Source organism: Anabrus simplex, chromosome 5, assembly GCF_040414725.1.
Source record: "Anabrus simplex isolate iqAnaSimp1 chromosome 5, ASM4041472v1, whole genome shotgun sequence".
Taxonomy (NCBI): Eukaryota; Metazoa; Arthropoda; class Insecta; order Orthoptera; family Tettigoniidae; genus Anabrus; species Anabrus simplex.
This window is the reverse complement of record NC_090269.1, coordinates 306,807,941-306,829,183: the sequence shown is the minus strand read 5'-3', so window position 1 is coordinate 306,829,183 and position 21,243 is coordinate 306,807,941. Positions and strand designations below refer to the sequence as shown.

Sequence of the window (21,243 nt, the reverse complement as noted above, 5' to 3'; positions counted from 1 at the left end):
TATTCGAGACTGTCTTTTGGCTTTATGCAGGATGAGAAAGCTGATTTCTTCCGAGAAAACCAAGCAAGAACTTCATGAAATGCCAATTTTTCCAAGAACAATATTTAATTTCATACGTCACAAATCCAATCGAATACAATCCCTAGGTCATTTGCAGATGAAGGTTTGTGCCCTCCTTAAAGACATTCTTATCTAGAATCCAACATTTGCGCATTTATATTCACTATTTAGACCCTAAACAGAAACAGGGATGAGAATATTAATACTAAAATCACGTCTGTCGACAATTTGATAGAACAATATTGAGTGCGTAATACCGTTATATATTGTTATACTCAATTATTGTCATTGTTTCCTTTCACCAAGAATGCACCGGTTCGAATTCCAGCTAATCCACGTGAACATTTTGAACGGTTCACTCAAAACCTGAGAACCCGGTGACTACGATCAGACTGCAAACTACTAATTTGGCTGGCAGGAAATGTCGACTAGCCTGCTCTTCCGTCGTGTAGTGAAAGTAACATAAACCGTAGGGATTCGGTAAGTCCATATCCCTAATGTTTAACCAAATCTCATAGCACAACTAACCTATTACTACCTGTACAGGAGGCCTCTAATGATCATGGTCACTCCTCTTATCACGCCCCTCAATATCAAAAATCTGTTTTACATCGCTCCGACACAGATAGATTTTATGGCGACGATGGGATAGGAAAGGGCTAGGAGTGGGAAAGAATTGGCCGTGGCCTTAATTAAGGTACATCCCCAGCATTTACTTCATGTTAAATTGGGGAAACCACGGAACACCATCTTCAAGGATGCCGACAGTGGAGTGCGAACTCACTATCTCTCGAATGCAAGCTCACAGCTCCGCGACCCTAACCACACGGCGAACTCGCTCGGTCTTTCGACGTGGTAATCAGCGAGCACATGTGGAGTATCCTTCCTGACACAGAACTGAGCGGACTCTTCTGTAGAAGAATTGCCATTAAACTGAGTATAATTCGTACCCTACAAAGGTCATTTTTATAGCTTATCTTACTCTTTTTCTTTTTACAATTTATTAAACATCGCTACGACAGATAGGCCTTATGGCGAAGATGGCTAGGAGTGGGAAGAAAGGGACTGTGTCTTAATCAAATTAAGGCCCCAGCATTTGCCTGGTGTGAAAATGGGAAACCACGGAAAACCATCTACAGGGCTGCCGGCAGCGGGGTTCAAACCCACCATATTGGGAAGTATAGAATAGACAGACCGATTTAGGTACGATAAAATAGATAGTCCGACCTAAATAACGAATAAGGCAGGCTTAGATGGTAGAGCGCTGGCCTTCTGAGCCCAACTTGGCAGGTTCGATCCTGGCTCAGTCCGGTGGTATTTGAAGGTGATCAGATACGTTAACCTCGTGCTGGTAAAATTTCTGACACGTGAAAGAACTCTTGATGGACAAATTTCCGGTACCTCGGCGTCTCTAAAAACCATATAAAGTGTAGTAACTCGGGTATAAAACCAACAACATTATTGTTACTGATAAGGAAGGAAGCAGAGAGTACCGTACCGTATAGAGAGTCTGACCTAAAGTGGGAATGAGAGACACAGAATAGGGAGTTCGACCTAAAATACGGACGAGAGGGGCAGAATAGGGAGTTCTATCTGCGGTAGGGATGAGAGGCACAATAAAGGGAATCCAATAAAAAGTAGGAAAGAGGGGTATGAAAGAGAGAATTCAACCTAAAATAGGGGTGAGTGGGTATATGATAGGGAATCCAACCTAAAGAGTCCAACCGTAAGTAAGGATGAGAGGCACAAAGCAGTCCAACCGAAAATAGGGATGAGAGGCACAAAATAATCCAAACTGAAGTAGGAATGAGAGGCACGAAATAGCGTGTCTAGCTTAAAGTACGGATGAGATGAACAGAATGAAGAGCTAAACCGAAATTATGAATGATAGGTCACAGAACAGAGAGCCCGGCCTAACATGCAAATGGAAGACACAGGATAGAGGGCCGAACGTACTGTAGATACGGCACAGAATAGATAGTAAAGGAGCACAAAATAGATGTTCGAACGTAAGGTAATGTGGATGGTTGTCTAGTTTTTACTTCCTCTTACAACCTAAGGAAAGGATAAGAAGCACGGGATAGGGAGTTCGACCTAGGGTAGATGTATGAGAGGCAATGCGGATCATGCCATAACTTGATGAATCAAAGTAGTGTCTCCGGCCCATGGACACAAATATTGGCTCTCAGTGGTGAATTGTTGCCAGGTTCAACAGCTCGCCACAAAATTCAAATATGTTCAGAATCAATCCAGTCGAGTTCTACTGCTAGGTGACAGAAAGTCTAAACTGGTTCGCGTGTCGCTCAGATTTTTTTTTAAATTTATATTTTAGACTTTTTTCTAACTGATATATTTTTCTTATTTTTCTAATTCTCTCTTTGTTTTTCTTGCATTTTTGGTTTAAGGACGTCACACACACCCAGTCCCCGGGCCAGTGGAAATAACCAATTACGGTTAAAAACCCCGACCCGGCCGTGAATCGAACCCGGGGCTCCTTGAACCAAAGGCCAGCACGCTAACTATTTAGCCATGGAGCCAGACAAAAAGATCGCACCACTTCTGAAAGTGTTTATGTCTGGCCTAATATGTTCTATCTACATATGAATCCCTTCAGGGCAGTTCTTGTTTTTTTTTTTTTTTTTTTTTTTTTGCTAGTGGCTTTACGTCGCACCGACACAGGTATGTCTTATGGCGACGATGGGACAGGAAAGGGCCAGGAGTGGGGAGGAAGCGGCCGTGGCCTTAATTAAGGTACAGCCCCAGCATTTGCTTGGTGTGAAAATGAGAAACCACGGAAAACCATTTTCAGGGCTGCCGACAGTGGGGTTCGAACCTACTATCTCCCGAATACTGGATACTGGCCGCACTTAAGCGACTGCTGCTATCGAGTTCGGTAAGGGCAGTTCAGTTGGTGACTTCAGTGCTCGTGGTTACTTCCAAGATACTTGCATAACTCTATTACAGTACTGCACAACAGATTACTTTCCCTTAGCATCGTTAATTGAAGTTTCCGAGAATCGAAAGCTGTAATACACTCATGAATAGTGTTGCTCCTCTTTTATTCGGCCCACAGTAAGTGCCAAGGTAATGCCATTATGACGTCCTTGAGAAGTTGTTTAATGAGGTAGTACACGTAATTTAAAGCTAGTGTTACTCTTGATAAACCAGCCTCGTAGTTTAGGAGAAGCGATCCTGCTTCTTAGCCGTAAGCCCTAGGTTTGATTCCCGGCCATGTCATGGTCTGATATCGTGGTTAGCTGGTTCGGGTCCCGTTGTCGAAAAAATGTTCACCATCAGAATGCTGGCCCGTAGGGTAGGAGAGGTGATGGTATAACATTTCTAATCACTAGATTGCGTGCCGAAAGCCTGGATTCAATTTGAAACCTCTCTGCAGTGTTCATATGGTGCGAGGGCATATGCCGCTGTTGATGGTGATTCGTCCGTCGGATGGCGACATTAAGCCTTGAGCAGACCCCCTGGTGTTATTCGACGGAATAGGCTATGTGCTGGTGCCGGGTTTCACCCTCTCCTTTCCTACTATCATATATAACGTAATTCATTTCATCTCAATGTGAAAAACATATTAGAGTAGATCTAGGATGTAGTAGTTACATAGAAATGAAAATGTTAGGGCAGGATACGGTGACATGCAGAGCTGCATCTAATCAGTCTGTGCACTGATAGCCCAAGCAAATACTAGGGTCGAGTATGAAGTGAGATGAAACTTCGCAGCAAGTTTCTACGATCGGATGCCCTTCCTGACGCCAACCTCATCAGAGGAGTTAATGAAATGAAATGAGTAACGTGATATATGATATTAGGACTCCTGTCGAAGAGCACCAAGGGGTCTGGTCAAGCTTCATCCGACGGACGGAACACCATCAACGCGTTATAAGCCCTCACTCCACGTGAGCACTGCGGCTAACCACAGTGTAAGACCGTTTAGAGTTCAATGCCTTAACGATCATGGCGACCAGGCTGGACAAACAAACAAACAAACAAACAAACAAACAAACAAACAAACAAACAAACAAACACTCCAGCGTTGGTTTTCCCCCGGACTCAGTGAGGGATCCCACCTCTACCGCCTCAAGGGCAGTGTCCTGGAGCTTAAGACATTTGGTCAGGCGGATACAAATGGAGAGGAGGACCAGTACCTCGCCCAGGTCGTCTCACCTGCTATGCTGAACAGGAGCCTTGTGGGGGAATGGGAAGATTGGAAGGGACAGAGAAGGAAGAGGGAAGGAAGCGGCCGTGGCCCTAAGGTCAGGTACGAAACCATCCCGGCATTTGCCTGGAGAAGAAGTGGGAAACCACTGAAAACCACCTCGGGGATGGCTGAGGGGGGAATCGAACCACCTTCTACTCAGTCGACGTCCCGAGGCGGAGTGGACCCCATATCAGCCCTCGTACCACTTTTCAGATTTTGTGACAAAGCCGGGATTCGAACCCGGGCCTCCGGGGATGGCAGCTAATCATACTAACCACTACACCACAGAGGTGGACGATGCTTTTGTTTACCGCGATTTATTAGTGATATATATAGTGTTTGGATGCTGATTATTGTTATTTTATAATTAGGTTCCATTTATTCATTTACTTTGTTTCTATTCTGTCGTAGGCTCAGTAACCTCAATGGGAATGTCACTCATAAACTTCCATTGTTTCATCGTTTCCATGCTGACACAAACAAGCGCACCGGAACGTGGGATATTACCTATTCAATGTATACACACAGCTGGTAACTGTGTCTTCTGCTGCAGATTTATTAATTGTACTTTATGCTTTTATGTGTCTTTGCTTATTAGCCGTAACTACGCCGTTACGACGATGATTGGGTTGTCATTTCCAAGCTTTGATTCACTTAGCTTCATCGTTACCGTGTCCGATTCCTTGGCTGGTCAGCGTAGTTGCTTTCGGTTCAGAGGACCCCGGGTTCGATTCCCGGACGGTTTGTAGATTTGAACATTGAACTGGGTGTCTGTAACGTCGTTAAATTCCTGCAACTGACAAACAACACGCAGTTTCCATACACGGTAGATGCCACTCACCCTCGTTGAAAGTCCTGCCTTACAAGGGCTCAAGGACTGCACTAGCCTAGAAATAGCCACACATAATTTATAATTTACAATATTTATTATTTATCATTAATATAGTAATTAATAATAATAATAATAATAATAATAATAATAATAATAATAATAATAATAATAATAATAATTCTACCACTTTTCCCACACGTATGGGGTCGCGGGTGCGAACGGTTTCACACATGTGGATTTGGCCCAATTTTACGGCCGGATGCCTTTCCCGACGCCAACCCTATATGGAGGAATGTAATCACTATTGAGTGTTTCTGTAGTGGTTGGTAGTATAGTGTGTTGTATGAATATGAAGAGGAGAATGTTGGGACAAACAAAAATACTCAGTTCCCAAGGCAGAAGAATTAATCAGACGCGATTAAAATCCCCGTCCAGGCCGGGAATCGAACCCGGGACCCTCTTAATCAAAGGCCTCAACGCTGACCATTCAGCCAATGAGTCGAATAATAATAATAATAATAATAATAATAATAATAATAATAATAATAATAATAATAATAATAATAATAATAATTTTATTAATTCATAAGTTTAATAATTAATAATTAATTCATAAGTTTAATAAGATTATTATTATTATTATTATTATTATTATTATTATTATTATTATTATTATTATTATTATTATTATCGATACCATGCCGAGATTAAATACGCAGTTATCCATACAAATTTCTGATACGAGGAAAGTAAAGTTAAGGAGCCTTCAGTACACGAAAGCTTGGCTGAGTGAAAAAAATTGACGGTAGGCTGTCATTATTGTAACGGCCGCAGGAATTTGAGGGTTTCATATACTTACTTATTAAATTCTTTTCGCTGTTTCAACTAACCTCCAAATGAGCGCGAGTCAACACAGCGCCATTTTATAACAGAGTATGCGTGTGACGTCACATATGTAGCACAAATGTTGTCTTAGTTTGAAGCGCTGTTTCAGGAAAACTACGTTTCAGATTTTTAATTTTTTTTTACTTTTTATTTTTATTCATTTTTTCTTGCAACGGGTAGTCTCCTCTTTCATCTGCCAATTGAGACATTAAACATTAAACTTAAACATAATCGTAATATAATACTCTCGGCGATATACGCGGTCTTCCCAAACACTAAACGCGTTTTAAATTTTTTCTTTCCATGAATCCATTGTCGAGGAACGTAATTCTACATTAATAATGCATCTACCTCTTCTAGACGAGAATGGGGAGTCATTTAAGTCGAGCAAATGCTCAGATTTGAACAGGTCGAACTAGAGAATCAAGGAAAGTGCGCTCCTCGCAGGGAGTTCAGTGACGAGTGTTGTGGCAGTCTTCGTAGACGCAGTGCTATGATGGTCCTTTTTCCTTTCTTCTTCTTGTGCTATTAGTTAAACGTCACATCGACTCAGGCGGGTCATGTGGCCGCGGTGTGATAGGACTGGCAAGGAAGAAACCGCGGCTTAAGTTAACGTACAATCTTCAGGGGCTGTAACCCACCATCTTCCGAAAGTTGTGCTGGAAAATAAATCTTATTTCAAACATCTGGGCTGAGAGGCCCAGAAGCCACTAAGCCCAAGTCGGCGGGTTCGATCTCGACTCAGTCCTGTGATACTTGAAGGTAGTTGAATAATCTTCTCCAGCGTCATGTTGGTAGATTTATCGGAGAAAGGAAACCTTGCGGAATGAAACTGTAGCACCTCGGCATCTCCAAAAATCTAATAATTAGATAGTCTAGCCCCGCGATGTAGGGGGCAAAGCGTCCGCCTGTCACCCAGCGGCCCCGGGTTCGATTGCCGGCTGGGTCAGGTATTTTTAATTGTAAATGATTAATATCCCTGGCCTGGGGACTGGGTGCTTGTGTCATCCTTACGTTCCTTTACTCACATTCAACACTTTACATTCCAATTACACGCACGTTCATATTACATGGTGCAAGTAGGGGCAAAAGATCTCTATAGGTCGACGTCCCGAACAAATAGCATTTTTTTAAAATTGGATACTGAGATTTAACATTATTATTATTATTATTATTATTATTATTATTATTATTATTATTATTATTATTAATTGTTTTATTAGATGCTTTACGTCACACCGACACAGATAGGCCTAGGTCTTATAGCGACGATTGGACGTGAAACGGCTGGGAGTGGGATGGAAGTGTCCGTAGCCTAAATTAAGATGTGAAAATGGGAAACCACGAAAAACCATCTTCAGGACTACCGACAGTGAGGCTGGAACCCACTATCTCCCAAATACTGATACTGGTCTCACTTAAGCGATTGCAGCTATGGAGCTCGGTATTATTATTTATTACTATTATTATTTTTTGCAATGATTTATAGCGTCTTTGCTGCCGATACCTAGTGTTTAAAGTGCACTATATCTTCTGGCATGGGCTAGGTCATATTTCTTACTTTCATTGACCTGTCCCAGTCTCATCCTTGGCTTTGTCGATATGAAAGTGACTAAGGTATGAGCGATGCCAATAATGCCATTCCTTATGCAGTTATGAACAGTGTGAAAATGTCGCGTTCATGGTCAGTTTATGCGAGCATTTCAGTGGGCTTGGCAGACTGATATGTAACAGCAACGTATGGCTCGGTGGGGAAAGAAACGGGAAACTATCTCACTCCTCATTTGCATAGCTCAGTGATGCCTGGGCCATCTATGACAGCTGATGGCGGAGCTGTTGAAGATCACACCGGCATTCGGGCTGAATACTCAATATAAAATTATTTATATAATTTTCTTTTTAAAATGTAATATGAAATTAAACATCTTGCTTTCGCCGTTCTCAAAACATCAATTTGACGTAATTGCTCTCCGTCCCGCAATACCTCAGTTAAGGATGAAGTCACTAAAAATTACCCATATATATTTTATCTAAAAGAAACCAATGTGAAGTGTTTTTGAGTATTCTTACCCTCCTAATAATATATTTCTGCCGGGGCCCGTGACTAACTATACCGTTAATTCTGTACAAAGTGACCGACAACGTCCCATTACTCTGCCGTGCGTCATAAACGGAATATCCCCACCGGATACTGCCGAAGAGAACAGTGCACTATTTGTCTTTCCTGCCATTTGTATCGTGACATTTACTTGACAGTGTAGCAAGTCATGTCTTGGCTGAATATTCCCTAATATTTTCAGTGAGAAGTGACAAATCCAACTCTTTGTCTGTCTGTCTGTCTGTCTGTCTGTCTGTCTGTCTGTCTGTCTGTCTGTCTGTCTGTCTGTCTGTCTGTCTGTCTGTCTGTCTGTCTGTCTGTTTGTCTGTCTGTCTGTTAAGTGATCAGTTCATAGGCTGGTTTGATCCTCAAAGAGAACTGCCAAAGTTTATCCTGTTATAGGGAAACAGGAACAACCTATGGTGTCCCCAAAATGAGGCATACAAGACAAGACATGATGAATAGTGAGGTAGTTTTCCATTGCTGTCCTCACTAAGCTAGAAAGTACTATTGCAGCACTACAGATCCTGTAAGTCTAGTCGTGCTCTGAAGGTCGATACTCAGTATCACCCATACCTCAGCAGCTTCCATATTGTCAGAGTCTAAAATTATCCGTAGCTACATTTTACGCTGACCTGTGCCAGGTGACAAATTCAAAAATCCTACATCCATCGTGAAATTGCAATAGGTAGAATTTAATCATCACACAGACTGATGTCACTATGTATACAACAACACGAGACATTCATTTAGAATATCATTAACTTAACATATTCTTTTCTGCTACACTTACTGTACAAACAGAAACTTTGTTACTCCTGAGTGAGCTAACAAAAATTTCCAGCAAAAATGTTAAAATGATGGGAGATTTAAAACCATGAAAAACATAATAAAATGTATTTCATGATGGCCATCTACTATATGTGGACCTACACATGTTATTATTATTATTATTAACAAATACATCGCAATTGGGAAATCTCCCGGTGGCAATGACCACTTACAGTAGTGTGATAATAATAAACAACAACAACAAGAGTACAACAAGCAATTCCATGGAAAGAAAATATTACAAGGAATACTACTTTAATATTCTAAATCGAGCAGCATCGTATACAAATTCACACAGAATTTAAGTATTTCCAGTGCTTAACACTGCACCTTGCAGTACTGTTCTATAGGTTGCATAACAAATATTTTTTTAAAAGATACTGAACTACTGTATTTAAATACTTTATTTTCCTTATAACAACTGCAATGTTCTACCAGCTACAGTAATGAAGTATGGATGTAACTGCCTTGCAATAAAGAGTGAAAAAATCCATTATATTTAACTCAGCACTTTGCTTTAATGTACTAAATTTTATGATAATGATGTATTTAAAAGACTTACTCTTACTCTTATGAAATTACGGAAGTATGGTGAATTTGTTTCGTTTTAATAGAGCAGAACAACATATCTTTCAGCCTTAGAAATATACTCTTCAAACGAACCAATGCTTGTAAATCTTCAAGAATATTGTAGTTCTAGAAGTGAAATAACATGTCATGTTACTTAACACAAGGCTACACTTTCATTCGGATGTTTGGGAGGTGTCCGTGTCAGTAAAAATACACCAGTGCCCCAATTCGAAATGTGTGCGGAAGCTGGTCTGTGTAGAGTGTTACGTGCCAGATGCGACCGTGCCGGATGCGACCCGGCCATTATCGTGCCAATAGCGACCGAGCGGATAAGCACCGTGCCGCATGCGACCCGGCCATTATCGTGCCAATAGCAACCGAGCGGATAAGCACCGTGCCGCATGCGACCCATCAATCACTTACAATTGATCTGCATTAAGGGCTGTCACCAAGTGGCAGATTGCTTATAAGTAGCTAACTTGGTCTTTTCTAAAATAAAGGTCTGACACCGTTGTTAGAAGGCTCGAGTTGCTGGCTTTACGTCCCAGTAACTACTTTAATGGTATCAGGAGACGCCGAGGTGCCGGAATTTAGTCCCGCAGGACTTGTTTTACGTGCCAGTAAATCCACCGACACAAAGTTGACGTAGTTTAGCACGTTCATATACCAACGGACTGAGTAAGGATCGAACCTGCCAAGTTGGATTCGGAAGACCAGCATCTCAACCGTCTGAGCCGTCTGAGCCACTTAGTCTGGATGAAAAAAATTTCTCCATCAGAATGTTGGCCGGCAGAGTAGGAAAGTTGGTGTTAGACAGTTTCTAATCACTAGATTGCATGCCAAAAGCCGGGATTCAAATCCAAACCTTTTCGCAGTGTTCAAATGGAGTGAGGGGATATGATGCTGTTGATGGTGATTCGGCCGTCGGATGGAGACGTAAAGCATTGAGCAGACCCCTTGGTATTATTCGAGAGGAGTAGGCTACGTGCCGAAACCTGGTTTCATCTGTCCCTACTTCATTATCATAACCCCACATCCAGGCGCGGAGGCCACCCAAGGGTGTCAGGTAGAAAGACCTGCACCAGGCAAGCCGAACACGTCCTCGGACACTCCTGGTATTAACCGGATACGATAAATAAGTAGGCCTAAGTCGTAAATAATTTCAAATAAGGATCTTTTTTTATTGCAAGTGGCATTACGTCACACCAACACAGACAGGTCTTAAGGCGACGATGGGATAGGAATGGGAAGGAAGTGTCCCTGGTCTTAATTAAAGTACAGCCCCAGCATTTGCCTGGTGTGAAAATGGGAAACCATGGAAAACCATCTTGAGGGCTGCCGACAGTGGGATTCGAACCCACTATCTCCCGGATGCAAGCTCAGGGCCGCGCGCCTCTAACCGCATGGCCAACTCGTCCGGTAAAAACGTAAACACATCGCCATGTTTCGTATTGTAAAACGAGTTTCCCCCAGAAATGTTATTGTAAAGTAGGGGCAGTAGCTGCTTATAGGATTTATTGAAATGGCATTGCACTTCGTTTAGCTTACCTTATCTTGGGTGATGACACAACTTATCAAATGACAATTAGCTTGTCAACGCCGGTCGCATCCGGCACGGTTACAGATTATGCGGTCGCTAGTGGCACGGGTCGCATGTGGCACGGTCGCATCTGGCACGCTACCGTGTAGAGTGGAGTGTAGTGTTTACAAGACGTGCGGACAGAGGTAGACAACGGGGCAAGCAGTTGTCGTCGAACGAAGCCGCTTGCGTACTTACACTTCTCCAAGAACGTTACTCACAGAGGTATCTTGCCAGAATGCCAAGGGTTGCTCAGAATACGATGTGGTATCTGTGGAAACGTTTCTAGGAGCCTGAAAGTTTCTCCAGGCTTTCTGAAACTGGCCACCAATGGAAAACTACCTCAGGGCAGGAGCGTATGTGACTACAAGCTCACCGAATCCTCTGCAGATGGACCTACAGTAGCCCATACAGTCAGAAGCAACCTTCGAGAGGCCAACTCAAGAGCCCGACTACCCACTAAATTACCGGAAGTCTGCAGATTGCTGGATATCATCTGCACTGACAGCTAAGATACTGGTGTCCTATGGTGTTATCGGATGAATCCCGTTTCGCGTTATATCGTTCAGCTGATCGTCTACGAATTTGGATAAGATGTGGGGAGGATTTTCCTCCAACAGCTGTGCAGTCTACCGTTGCCTATGGAGGTGGTTCTGTTATGGTGTGGGCAGGCGTAAGTCTTGACACGAAAACCGATCTCTTGATCATTCGCAGTGGATCCTTAACTGTTCGACGATACGTTGACGACATTGTAATACCACACATGATTGCTCACGTGAGGCCATTTGGAGAAAACGCAGTATTCATTCATGATAATGCTAGAGCGCCTGATAATGCAAAACATCGCTCGGAGATTCCTTTTGAGAAGCACGTGCAATGAATGGAGTAGCTATTGAGTAGTTCCCGACTTGAATCCAATCGAATAAGTCTGGTCCCAACTGACGCAACGCATCCGAATGAGACATCCACAACACCAAACATTACAATCTCTTGAAGACGCCCTTTTGGAAGAATGGGAAAGTCTGCCTCAATTTTAGGTGCAGCGCCTTAGCAGAAACATATGAAGACGAGTGAAGCTGTTATCCGTATGAGGGGTGGTAATACGCCTTACTGAGAAGCTTAATTACTAAATTAATTGGTGCCACAATGTTTATGACATGTTGTGCTGAGTCGCCATATACTGAGTATTCAAAGAAGGCTTTTCATTTAAATTTTTGCGAAGGAAAATGGTTTGTTTTATAGCGTGTTCGTCTTAATTTCAGTATGTACCGGTATGCGTATCATGGAGGTGTGAAACTAAAAACTGACCAAATTTCTTTTTTGAGCAGTCTATGTTCTATGAAATTGATAATACTCGCCTCAAAATTTTCAAAATACTCCTGTAGTGTTAATAAAGTTACGATGTTATTAACGACATTAAGAGGAGAACCCAGTACCACATAAGTTTTCCCTGTGCTTCGACAATTATCCTTAGTAGGAGCTTATGACATCGCCATGATTCTTCACTGAAAATGAATGAGCACCGTTGAATGAAGTTATATTTCTTTTCTATATGCAAAGCAAGCTGTCAGTAATTATACCCAATGCACTGAATAATGTTATGGTTTAGTGGCCGGTTTTCGCCGCAGTTTTTTAAATTATTCATTTAAAGTAGAGGTCATTATGATCACGTGTGAACCGGCACAAGTGCGTTTATGAACGCTCCAAAAATGATGGATCTGCACAAACATATATATATTCCTAAACAATTTTTATACTAAACACAGTTATTTCTATAGATCCGCATGGAAATATTGTTCTCAAAACATCGCTACAGTATGCATCACTTGAAGAGTGGCCATCTGCTTTTATTTTGGTCCCCGGGACGCGTAAATTTGCCTTCACTGCATCCTTAACAGCTGATGTTCCTTGACCTAAATAATGGGCACCGTTTGGATTTCCCACTTATTCCTGCCAGGTATTTGCATGGAATCCTCACTGACTTGGCAGAAGAATAATCTCTTATTTCACTTGTTAGTATTATTCCACATAAAATGTCATTTCCTAAACATCACGAATGGCAGACAGATGTTTCTAGCCTTCAATTTAATTGGGGCGAAACTGTATTGCAAAGGCTGTTCTTAACATATAAACAAACTTACGGCTCGCGACATGGTGCGATATGGGTTTATTAGAACTAAGTTACTAATTAACAGATCACGGCGCGGTATAACATGGATCATACCGAGGATTACATCAGCGAACTGAGTATAACTGTTTAATAACGGCACAAAATAACGTGGAATGTGCTCTGGAGCACTCCGTTAGAAGTGATATGGCACTTCACTGTGTGCATCCTGCGTAAAACACACGGAATTCAGGGATTCACTCTTCAACGCTTTAAAAATTATTCCGCTGAGCTGATAAGCGAATTTCAATATTCTTTAACATTGCTTCAAATTGCACGTTGACTGCTTCAAATGTTTAAAAATATACGCACATAATAGCTTGAATTCTAAACAGGATTTTAATAGTCTATTATTTCTAATAATCGCCTCATTAGAACTAATTTCCTTCCACATTAAATTGTTCGGTGGTCACTGCTAGCCATTTAACAACCACGCCCAGCTGACATCTGTTCAAACTGCACACATAGCTGATATTTCCATAAATGGGCTTAACTGTTACCTCAAACATGCTGGTAATTCATAATAAAGTCTCTTCATATTCAGTTAATTACGAGCTTTATTAATTATTAATTAAGTACCGAGCTCGATAGGTGCAGTCGCTTATGTGCGGCCAGTATCCGGTAATCGGGAGATAGTGGGTTCGAACCCCACTGTCGGCAGCCCTGAAGATGGTTCTCCGTGGTTTCCCATTTTCACACCAGGCAAATACCGGGGCTGTACGTTAATTAAGGCCACGGCCGCTTCCTTCCACTTCCTAGGCCTTTCCTATCCCATCGTCGCCATAAGACCTATCTGTGTCGGTGTGACGTAAAGCAAATAGAAAAAAATAAAATTAAGCCTTATAAATCATTTCCTTATTTATTGACAGGGTTATCTTGTGTCAAACAGTGGAATAACGGAATCTTCCTATTGGTCGGAATCAACCAAAGGAAACGTTTATGTGGAGTAGCCTTGTCAATTCAAGGAGGAACGACCAGCTCTTTCTCCGTGTTCCTTAGTGCGTCGTAACTTGCTCGGTTCATACCCCCCGCCCCCTTTTATAACGCATTTAACTGCTGGTTCTTCCCCTTTCCTCTGCTCCTTTAGATTGCTGCTTCCTTTGTCAGCTACCTCTGGCATCCTAAGCCACGGGCACAATACATACATACATACACATATGCGAAATCAGGCACGCCGACTTCAGGTAATTATTGGGGGGAGGGACATGATTAACATGAACACAGGCATGTAAAATGAAGAACAACTATTAATGTAAACATTCCTATAAAATAACAATATTCACAAGCAAACAGAAAAAAATAGAAGAATAATAGACCTTGTTTCTCAAGTACATTTTTGAACGAGTCTTAAGTGCGGAGTTTTCAATAATATTCACAAGTAAACAGAAAAATAGAACTTGATTGATAAATATTTTGAAGGAATGTTTTATATAGGAATCTATAAAAAATAATTACAAGTAAAAAAATTAAAACTTGCTTCATAAATACATTTTTTTAAATTCCCTATTCCGCCTCTGTGGTGTAGTGGTTAGTGTGATTAGCTGCCACCCCCGGAGGTCCTGGTTCGATTCCCGGCTCTGCCACGAAATTTGAATGGCACGAGGGCTGGAACGGGGTCCACTCAGCTTTGGGAGGACAACTGAGTAAAGGGGGGTTCGATTCCCTCCTCAGCCATCCTCGAAGTGGTTTCCCACTTCTCCTCCAGGTAAATGCCAGGATGGTACCTAACTGAAGGCCACGGCCACTTCCTTCCCCCTTCCTTATCTATCTCTTCCAATTTTCCCATCCCCCCCCCCCCAAGCCCCCTGTTCAGCATAGCAGGTGAGGCCGCCTGGGCGAAATACTGGTCATTCTCCCCAGTTGTATCCCCCGACCCAAAGTCTCACACTCCAGGACACTGTCCTTGAGGCGGTAGAGCTGGAATCCCTCGCTGAGTCCGAGGGAAAACCGACCCTGGAGGGTAAACAGATTGAGAAGAAGAAGAAGAAGAAGGAAAAGGCATTTCATGATACGAAAAGTGAAAAGCTCGTACACCATATGTACCGCCTGAACAGTCACCATTGGCAAATGTAGGAATGTCCTCTTTCCAATCTCAAGTTTTGATTTTTAAAAAAAATCTACCACCTTATCCAGATTTAACGCCTTAGCAGCCTCCGAATTCTCCCAAAATCCACGTTTCAAAGGGACTTAACATCTAGGTGGAGAACATTTTGACGGGGGAGGGGCGAAGCCTGTACAGAAGGCGCAGCAAACGGGTCCCGTGCTCAAACGCACGCGCACTGCCTCTACGTGAGCATAAGGCAATAGTGATCAGTGAGACACTGATGTCTCAAACGGAGGTGGGTCTGTGATGTTTTGGACGTGTTTTTCGTATCATGGATTGAGCCCGCTAACTTGAGGTGACAAATAATATGAAGCAGCATGTTTATTTAAACATTCTAGATGATCAGGTGTTGCCTTTCAGTCAAAATCTGCATGATGAGTATGTTATGGATACCCCGATTTTTCAAGATGACAACAGAAAATTTCATCGGGCTGGACGCATATGTGACTGATTTAATGAACACCCCGCTCACACCCTATTACATCTCGACTGGCCTGCAACATCACCTGACTTGAATCCCATGGGACATATTGGAACAGCGGCTAAAACGCCGACATGAGCATTCACGCAATTTGGTGGAACTGCGCGATCAAATCCTCAGCGAGTGACTTAACCTGGATGCGACGTACCTACACAGCCTTGTGGACTCATACCCTAGCCGAATCACGCGGTTATCAAGTCCGGAGGCGGAGTTACAGTGTATTAAACAATGCCTGCAATTATTTTTCTGGAGGTGACTACTTTTTGTCCGGTGAGCTTACATCTCCATTATAGACCGTTATGCCTTTCAGCGTTCAGTCTGCAAGACTCTGTGAATTATATAAGCGATTCTATAATCCTCGTTTTTAAACTATCTCTGTAGTCACGTTGAATTCCAGTTTAGAAACTCACATGAACTCACTACGCAAGTCGGTTTATACGCACACTTTTATCCATCAAACTTCATTATTAACTTAGTCTTTATCTCGCCGTTCAGAGTATCATGTTGTTTTCCCCCACTTGTTTGTGCCAGCTATCATTCTCACTACTTTCAGTTTCATACTTCTAAATTACGAATAAGCTATCCAAAATCTACCCAGGTTTCATTCCCGTGCATCATAGTTGGTCTGAAAATAGACCGACGTAAACTATAATATCCTTCCGTGAGCTGATTTCCTTCTTGTAGAATGCCGTTGATAGCAACTGTGGATTTAGGGCTTTAGCACTGTTAGACCCCGATTATATTTCACTTACTACATTTCCGTCCTGGGAAAATACACATTTTAAGTACTTAAAACTATCCACCTGTTTCATATTTGCTTTCCCGACCTGACATTCAAACATTCTCTAGGTTTGTTATCATATAACATATCCGGCTCCATTGCTAAATGGTTAGCGTGCTGGCCTTTGGTCACAGGGGTTCCGAGTTCGATTCCTGGCAAAGTCGGGAAATTTAACCATAATTGGTTAATTCCCCTGGCACGGGGACTGGGTGCATGTGCCGTCTTCATCATCATTTCATCCTCATTACGACGCGCAGGTCGCCTACGGACGTCTTGCACCAGGCCTCTCCGGAGGCCACACGTCGTAAAAATCATATAACATCATTTTAGTATTGGATATATTCGGTGAGAGGAGATTGATTTTGATAAATTTGACGAGAAGAAGAGATAGAATGTTAGGTCACATCTTAAGACACCCAAGACTTGTTCAGATGGTTTTTGAGGGAAGTGTAGGCGGTAAGAACGGTAGAGGTAGACCAAGGTATGAATATGACAAGCAGATTAGAGCAGATGTAAGATGCAGTAGTTACGAAGAAATGAAAAGACTAGCACACTACAGGGAGGCATGGACAGCTTAATCAAACCAGTCTGTGGACTAGTGACTCAAAAAATAACATTGTCGGTATCATACTTGCTGTACCTCTTTCCAAGCTCCAAGATATTAGATTGCAGGCTTTCAGCACACTCTGCCATTAAGACCAATTCTTTGGTATAGATCAAACTGCTTACTACATTTCCATCCAACTGAATCCCTTCCTGCCATTTTATTCTAGGTTATACATCACCCAGAAATTCTTCTTCTTTATCTGTTTACCCTCCAGGGTCCGTTTTTCCCTCAGACTCAGCGAGGGATCCCACATTTAACGCCTCAAGGGAAGTGTCCTCGAGCTTCAGACTCTGGGTCGGGGATACAACTGGGAAGGATGACTAACACCTCGCCCAGGCGGCCTCATCTGCTATGCTGAACAGGGGCCTTGCGGGGGGAAGGGACGAAGGGAAGGGATAAACAAGGAAGGAAGCGGCCGTGGCCTTAAGTTAGGTACCATCCCGTTATTTGCCTGAAGGAAAAGTGGTAAACCACGGAAAACTACTTCCAGGATGGCTGAGGTGGGAATCGAACCCACCTCTACTCATTTGACCTCCCGAGCCTCACTGGACCCCGTTCCAGCCCTCGTACTACTTTTCAAATTTCGTGGCAGAGCCGGGAATCGAACCCGTGCCTCCGGGGGTGGCAGCTAATCACACTAACCACTACACCACAGAGGAGGACCACCCAGAAATTCATAAAAGAATATTCATAGAAAAAGAATGTCATTCATGCTTTTCCATAATGTCAATGTTCAAGGAAGCGGAAGTACATATTCCTTTATTAACGTAGCACCTTGACAACAGCAGTGGTATTTTCCTCAAGAATTTTGTCATGCCTTCAGGCAGCAGGTTGAGATGCTGAACACCATGGAGTACTTTTTTTTTTTTTTTTGTGTGTGTAAAATGCGACGGAGAATGTTAACGTGATAAGAGAGTGATTGCATGGTGCATCAAGAATGTGTATTTTTCGCTAGTGTTTCTCTGTCAGTTATTTTGTGGGATCAAGGGCTACCGACCATTCACAGCTTCTTTCAGCGTAGGTCTAAGTATCAAAAAACCAAACCCAATCGTGCAAGAGCCTCGAAGGTCCGTGGCGTACCAGGCGACTGCTGCTCAGCCTGATGACCTGCAGACTATGAGGTGTAGTGTGGTCAGCACGACGAATTCTCTCGGCAGTTATTCTTGGTTTTCTAGACCGGGGCCGCGATCTCACCGTCAGACAGCTCCTCGAACCAGTCCTCAGATCCAGGTAAAAATCTCTGACCTAATCGGGAACCGAACCCGGGGCCTCCGGCTAAAAGGCAGGCACGCTATCCCGACCGGTCGCACGGTAAGATGGCGGCCCCGGTCTAGAAAGCCAAGAATAACGGCCGAGAGGATTCGTCGTGCTGACCACACGACATCTCGTAATATGCAGGCCTAAGGGCTGGGCAGTGGTCGTTTGGTAAGCCATGGCTCTTCGGAGCTGTTCGGGCATGTGGTTTGGTTTGGTTTGGTTTTTTGTTTCTTTCTGTGGTGGTTGGTAATGTGGTGTGTTGTCTAAATTTCAAGAGGAGAGTTTTGAGACAAACACCCAGTCCCCGAGCCAGAAGAATTAAGCAGACGCGATTAAAATTTCCGACCCCGCCGGGAATCGAACCCGGGACCCTCTGAACCTAAGGCCTCAACGCCGACCATTCAGCCAATGAGTCGGATTAGATTTACCAGCATGCAAAAATCTCCCTCAAAGCCAAATTCCTATTTTTCAGCGTCATCGAAAACCGTGAAGGTAGTATTCAGAATGTAAAACAAGTAACATTGTTGTGATTAAGAAGAAGAGAATTTGATATTGGTTCTTGTTCGGTCAGCGTCCTAAACAGCTGTATTAATAACAGTACGGAAAACTTGCTGACGTCACGTCAGGGCCTGTTGATCGGGCGGCTGCATTGTTATCGCGACTCTCACCTTACTAATGAGAGGTCCACTGCGAGACTTGCCCAGTGAGTGTTGAGTCGCCGTTCGGTGAGCAGTGTGTGAGTGAGTGAGAGAACCACGCCAGAGAAGCGCCGCATTCACAGGTCAGGCATCGAGACTCTTGACTGTTCTTCAACGAGAGTCAAGTTTTGAGCACACCTCTCTCAGACTTTACGTTTGTGAAAGTGCATTGTATTATTTGTTTAAAACCTATAGAGTAGCTTAGGATCAAATGTAGACATCTGCGTCCTCGGTTGCTAGATAGCCCGTAATTTAAGTGATAGTCCCTTATTTGAAAGTAATGATCTCTGGCAGTCCTATATTTTCAGAAATTGAAATATATATTTACTTGTAACCTCGATACGAAATGTACGCAGAAGTGATTTAAATTATGTTAGAAATAAACATACCGTAAAACCTCAATGAATCGAATTTCAAGGGAAGAGGGAAATGAGAAGTATTCTAATTATCAAGGTTTTTCACAAAATTTTACTAGCTCTATAGAACAATGATTCATTTTAGGGAATCGCTTTCAATTTTAATAAAGACTTACTTGAAAAATCCTTTTATTGTTTATAAAATCAGTTTCAAATTTTCTAATAACTGACTAAAAATTAATGTTTGAATTAAAATGGAACATAACTTATTGCAAAATGTTAATAAACGGTGCGTAACAAATGAAATAATCAAAAGGTACCTTACGTAAAAAATAATTTTTTGAAATGTGTAATTTTAGAATATAATCATGCGACACGCCTACATATAGGCCTAACCCGTTATCGACTTGCTGTATAGAGGTCCATGATCGAGAAAATTAGATTTGTGGAAGTTTCGTTGCGTTGTCCTCGACGTACAGAGGTTCCTTGTCAGAATTCGAATTATAAAGGCTAAATTTTTGCTTGGCATCTTTCAAAATCTTCGATTAAAATTTTCTTCACCGAATTATCGAAAATCTTGTCCCCGAGTAAAGGCGAACAGACTAAAACTTCGAATTACAAAAGTTTAAAAATTCGAATTACAAAAGTTTTCTTCGTGTTAACATCTTATATAACAAATATAACTACGTTCGTCTCGCTCTAATAATAACTCATTATTAGGTATCAAATTACCTTTTCACTGGCCTGACTCCTTAATTTTTATTCTAGTGCCCAAATGTAGTGAGATTTGTTTTTTGTTTTTTAAATTGGCTTTACGTCGCACCGACACAGAAAGGTCTTATGACGACGATGGGATAGGAAAGGGCTAGGAGTGGAAAGGAAGCGGCCGTGGCCTTAATTGAGGTGCAGTCCCAGCATTTGCCTGGTGTGAAAATGGGAAACCACGGAAAACCATCTTCAGGACTGCCGACAGTGGAGTTTGAACCCACTATCTCCCGAATACTGGATACTGACCGCATTTAAGTTATTGCATCTATCGAGCTCGGTATTAGATTTGTTATAGTTTAGGAAATGAAAATATAATTTTCCATGATGAAGAGTGAAGGCAAAGCAGGGCATGGCGTCAACAAAACATTTAACAAATATTATTGCATTTTTGTAGCCTACATTGTACGGTCCTCTTTCTTTGATCCTTTAGTCTTGTAATAAATTAAAGTATATTTCACTTAAAGCTAAGACCAACTGGTACTATCAATATTTTAACCCATAACCTATAACTGTATTTAGTACGAAAATATATGGTCTATCCACCGTATGTTCATATGTAGAATATGAAGGAAAATGTGCTGATTAGAAATGATCATTTCTGTTTTTTGGATGCACCTGCACAATTAGATGGGGATTTCTTTACAGTTCAAATCTTATGTCCCTTACTTTTGTTTGACATATCTAGAAACCCTTCCTGCATCCTCTATGATTATTTTGTTGTTTTCTATGCTCATAATTGGTATTTACGATATGTCTTTGTATTAATTTCTTTTGAATATATAACAATTAATATTCCATCACCAATTTTACATTCGACGTCTTAAAATGAAATGAGGTACGAATTCAAGGAATACCATTGGGTCTCAAGTTACGAGTCCTATATTAAAACATGCCAGGGTTGATGTTCTGCAAGGTTGTTACTTCCACTAACATTAACATTGTCACTTACCATATTATTA

General features: G+C 42.1%; 1 protein-coding gene across 4 annotated transcripts in view; it reads left to right on the top strand.

Moving 5' to 3' along the window:
- The window catches only part of LOC136874023 (proton-coupled amino acid transporter-like protein pathetic), a 435,495-nt gene that overhangs the window by 235,266 nt on the left and 178,986 nt on the right, over positions 1 to 21,243 (top strand). The window contains exon 1 of one of the 4 annotated variants that reach the window (XM_067147504.2): positions 19,174 to 19,243. The exons of the other annotated variants lie outside the window; for them this stretch is intronic. The gene's annotated coding sequence lies outside the window, so the exon portion shown is untranslated. Of the gene's footprint in view, positions 1 to 19,173; positions 19,244 to 21,243 lie in introns of those variants that run through there. 4 annotated transcript variants of the gene reach the window in all.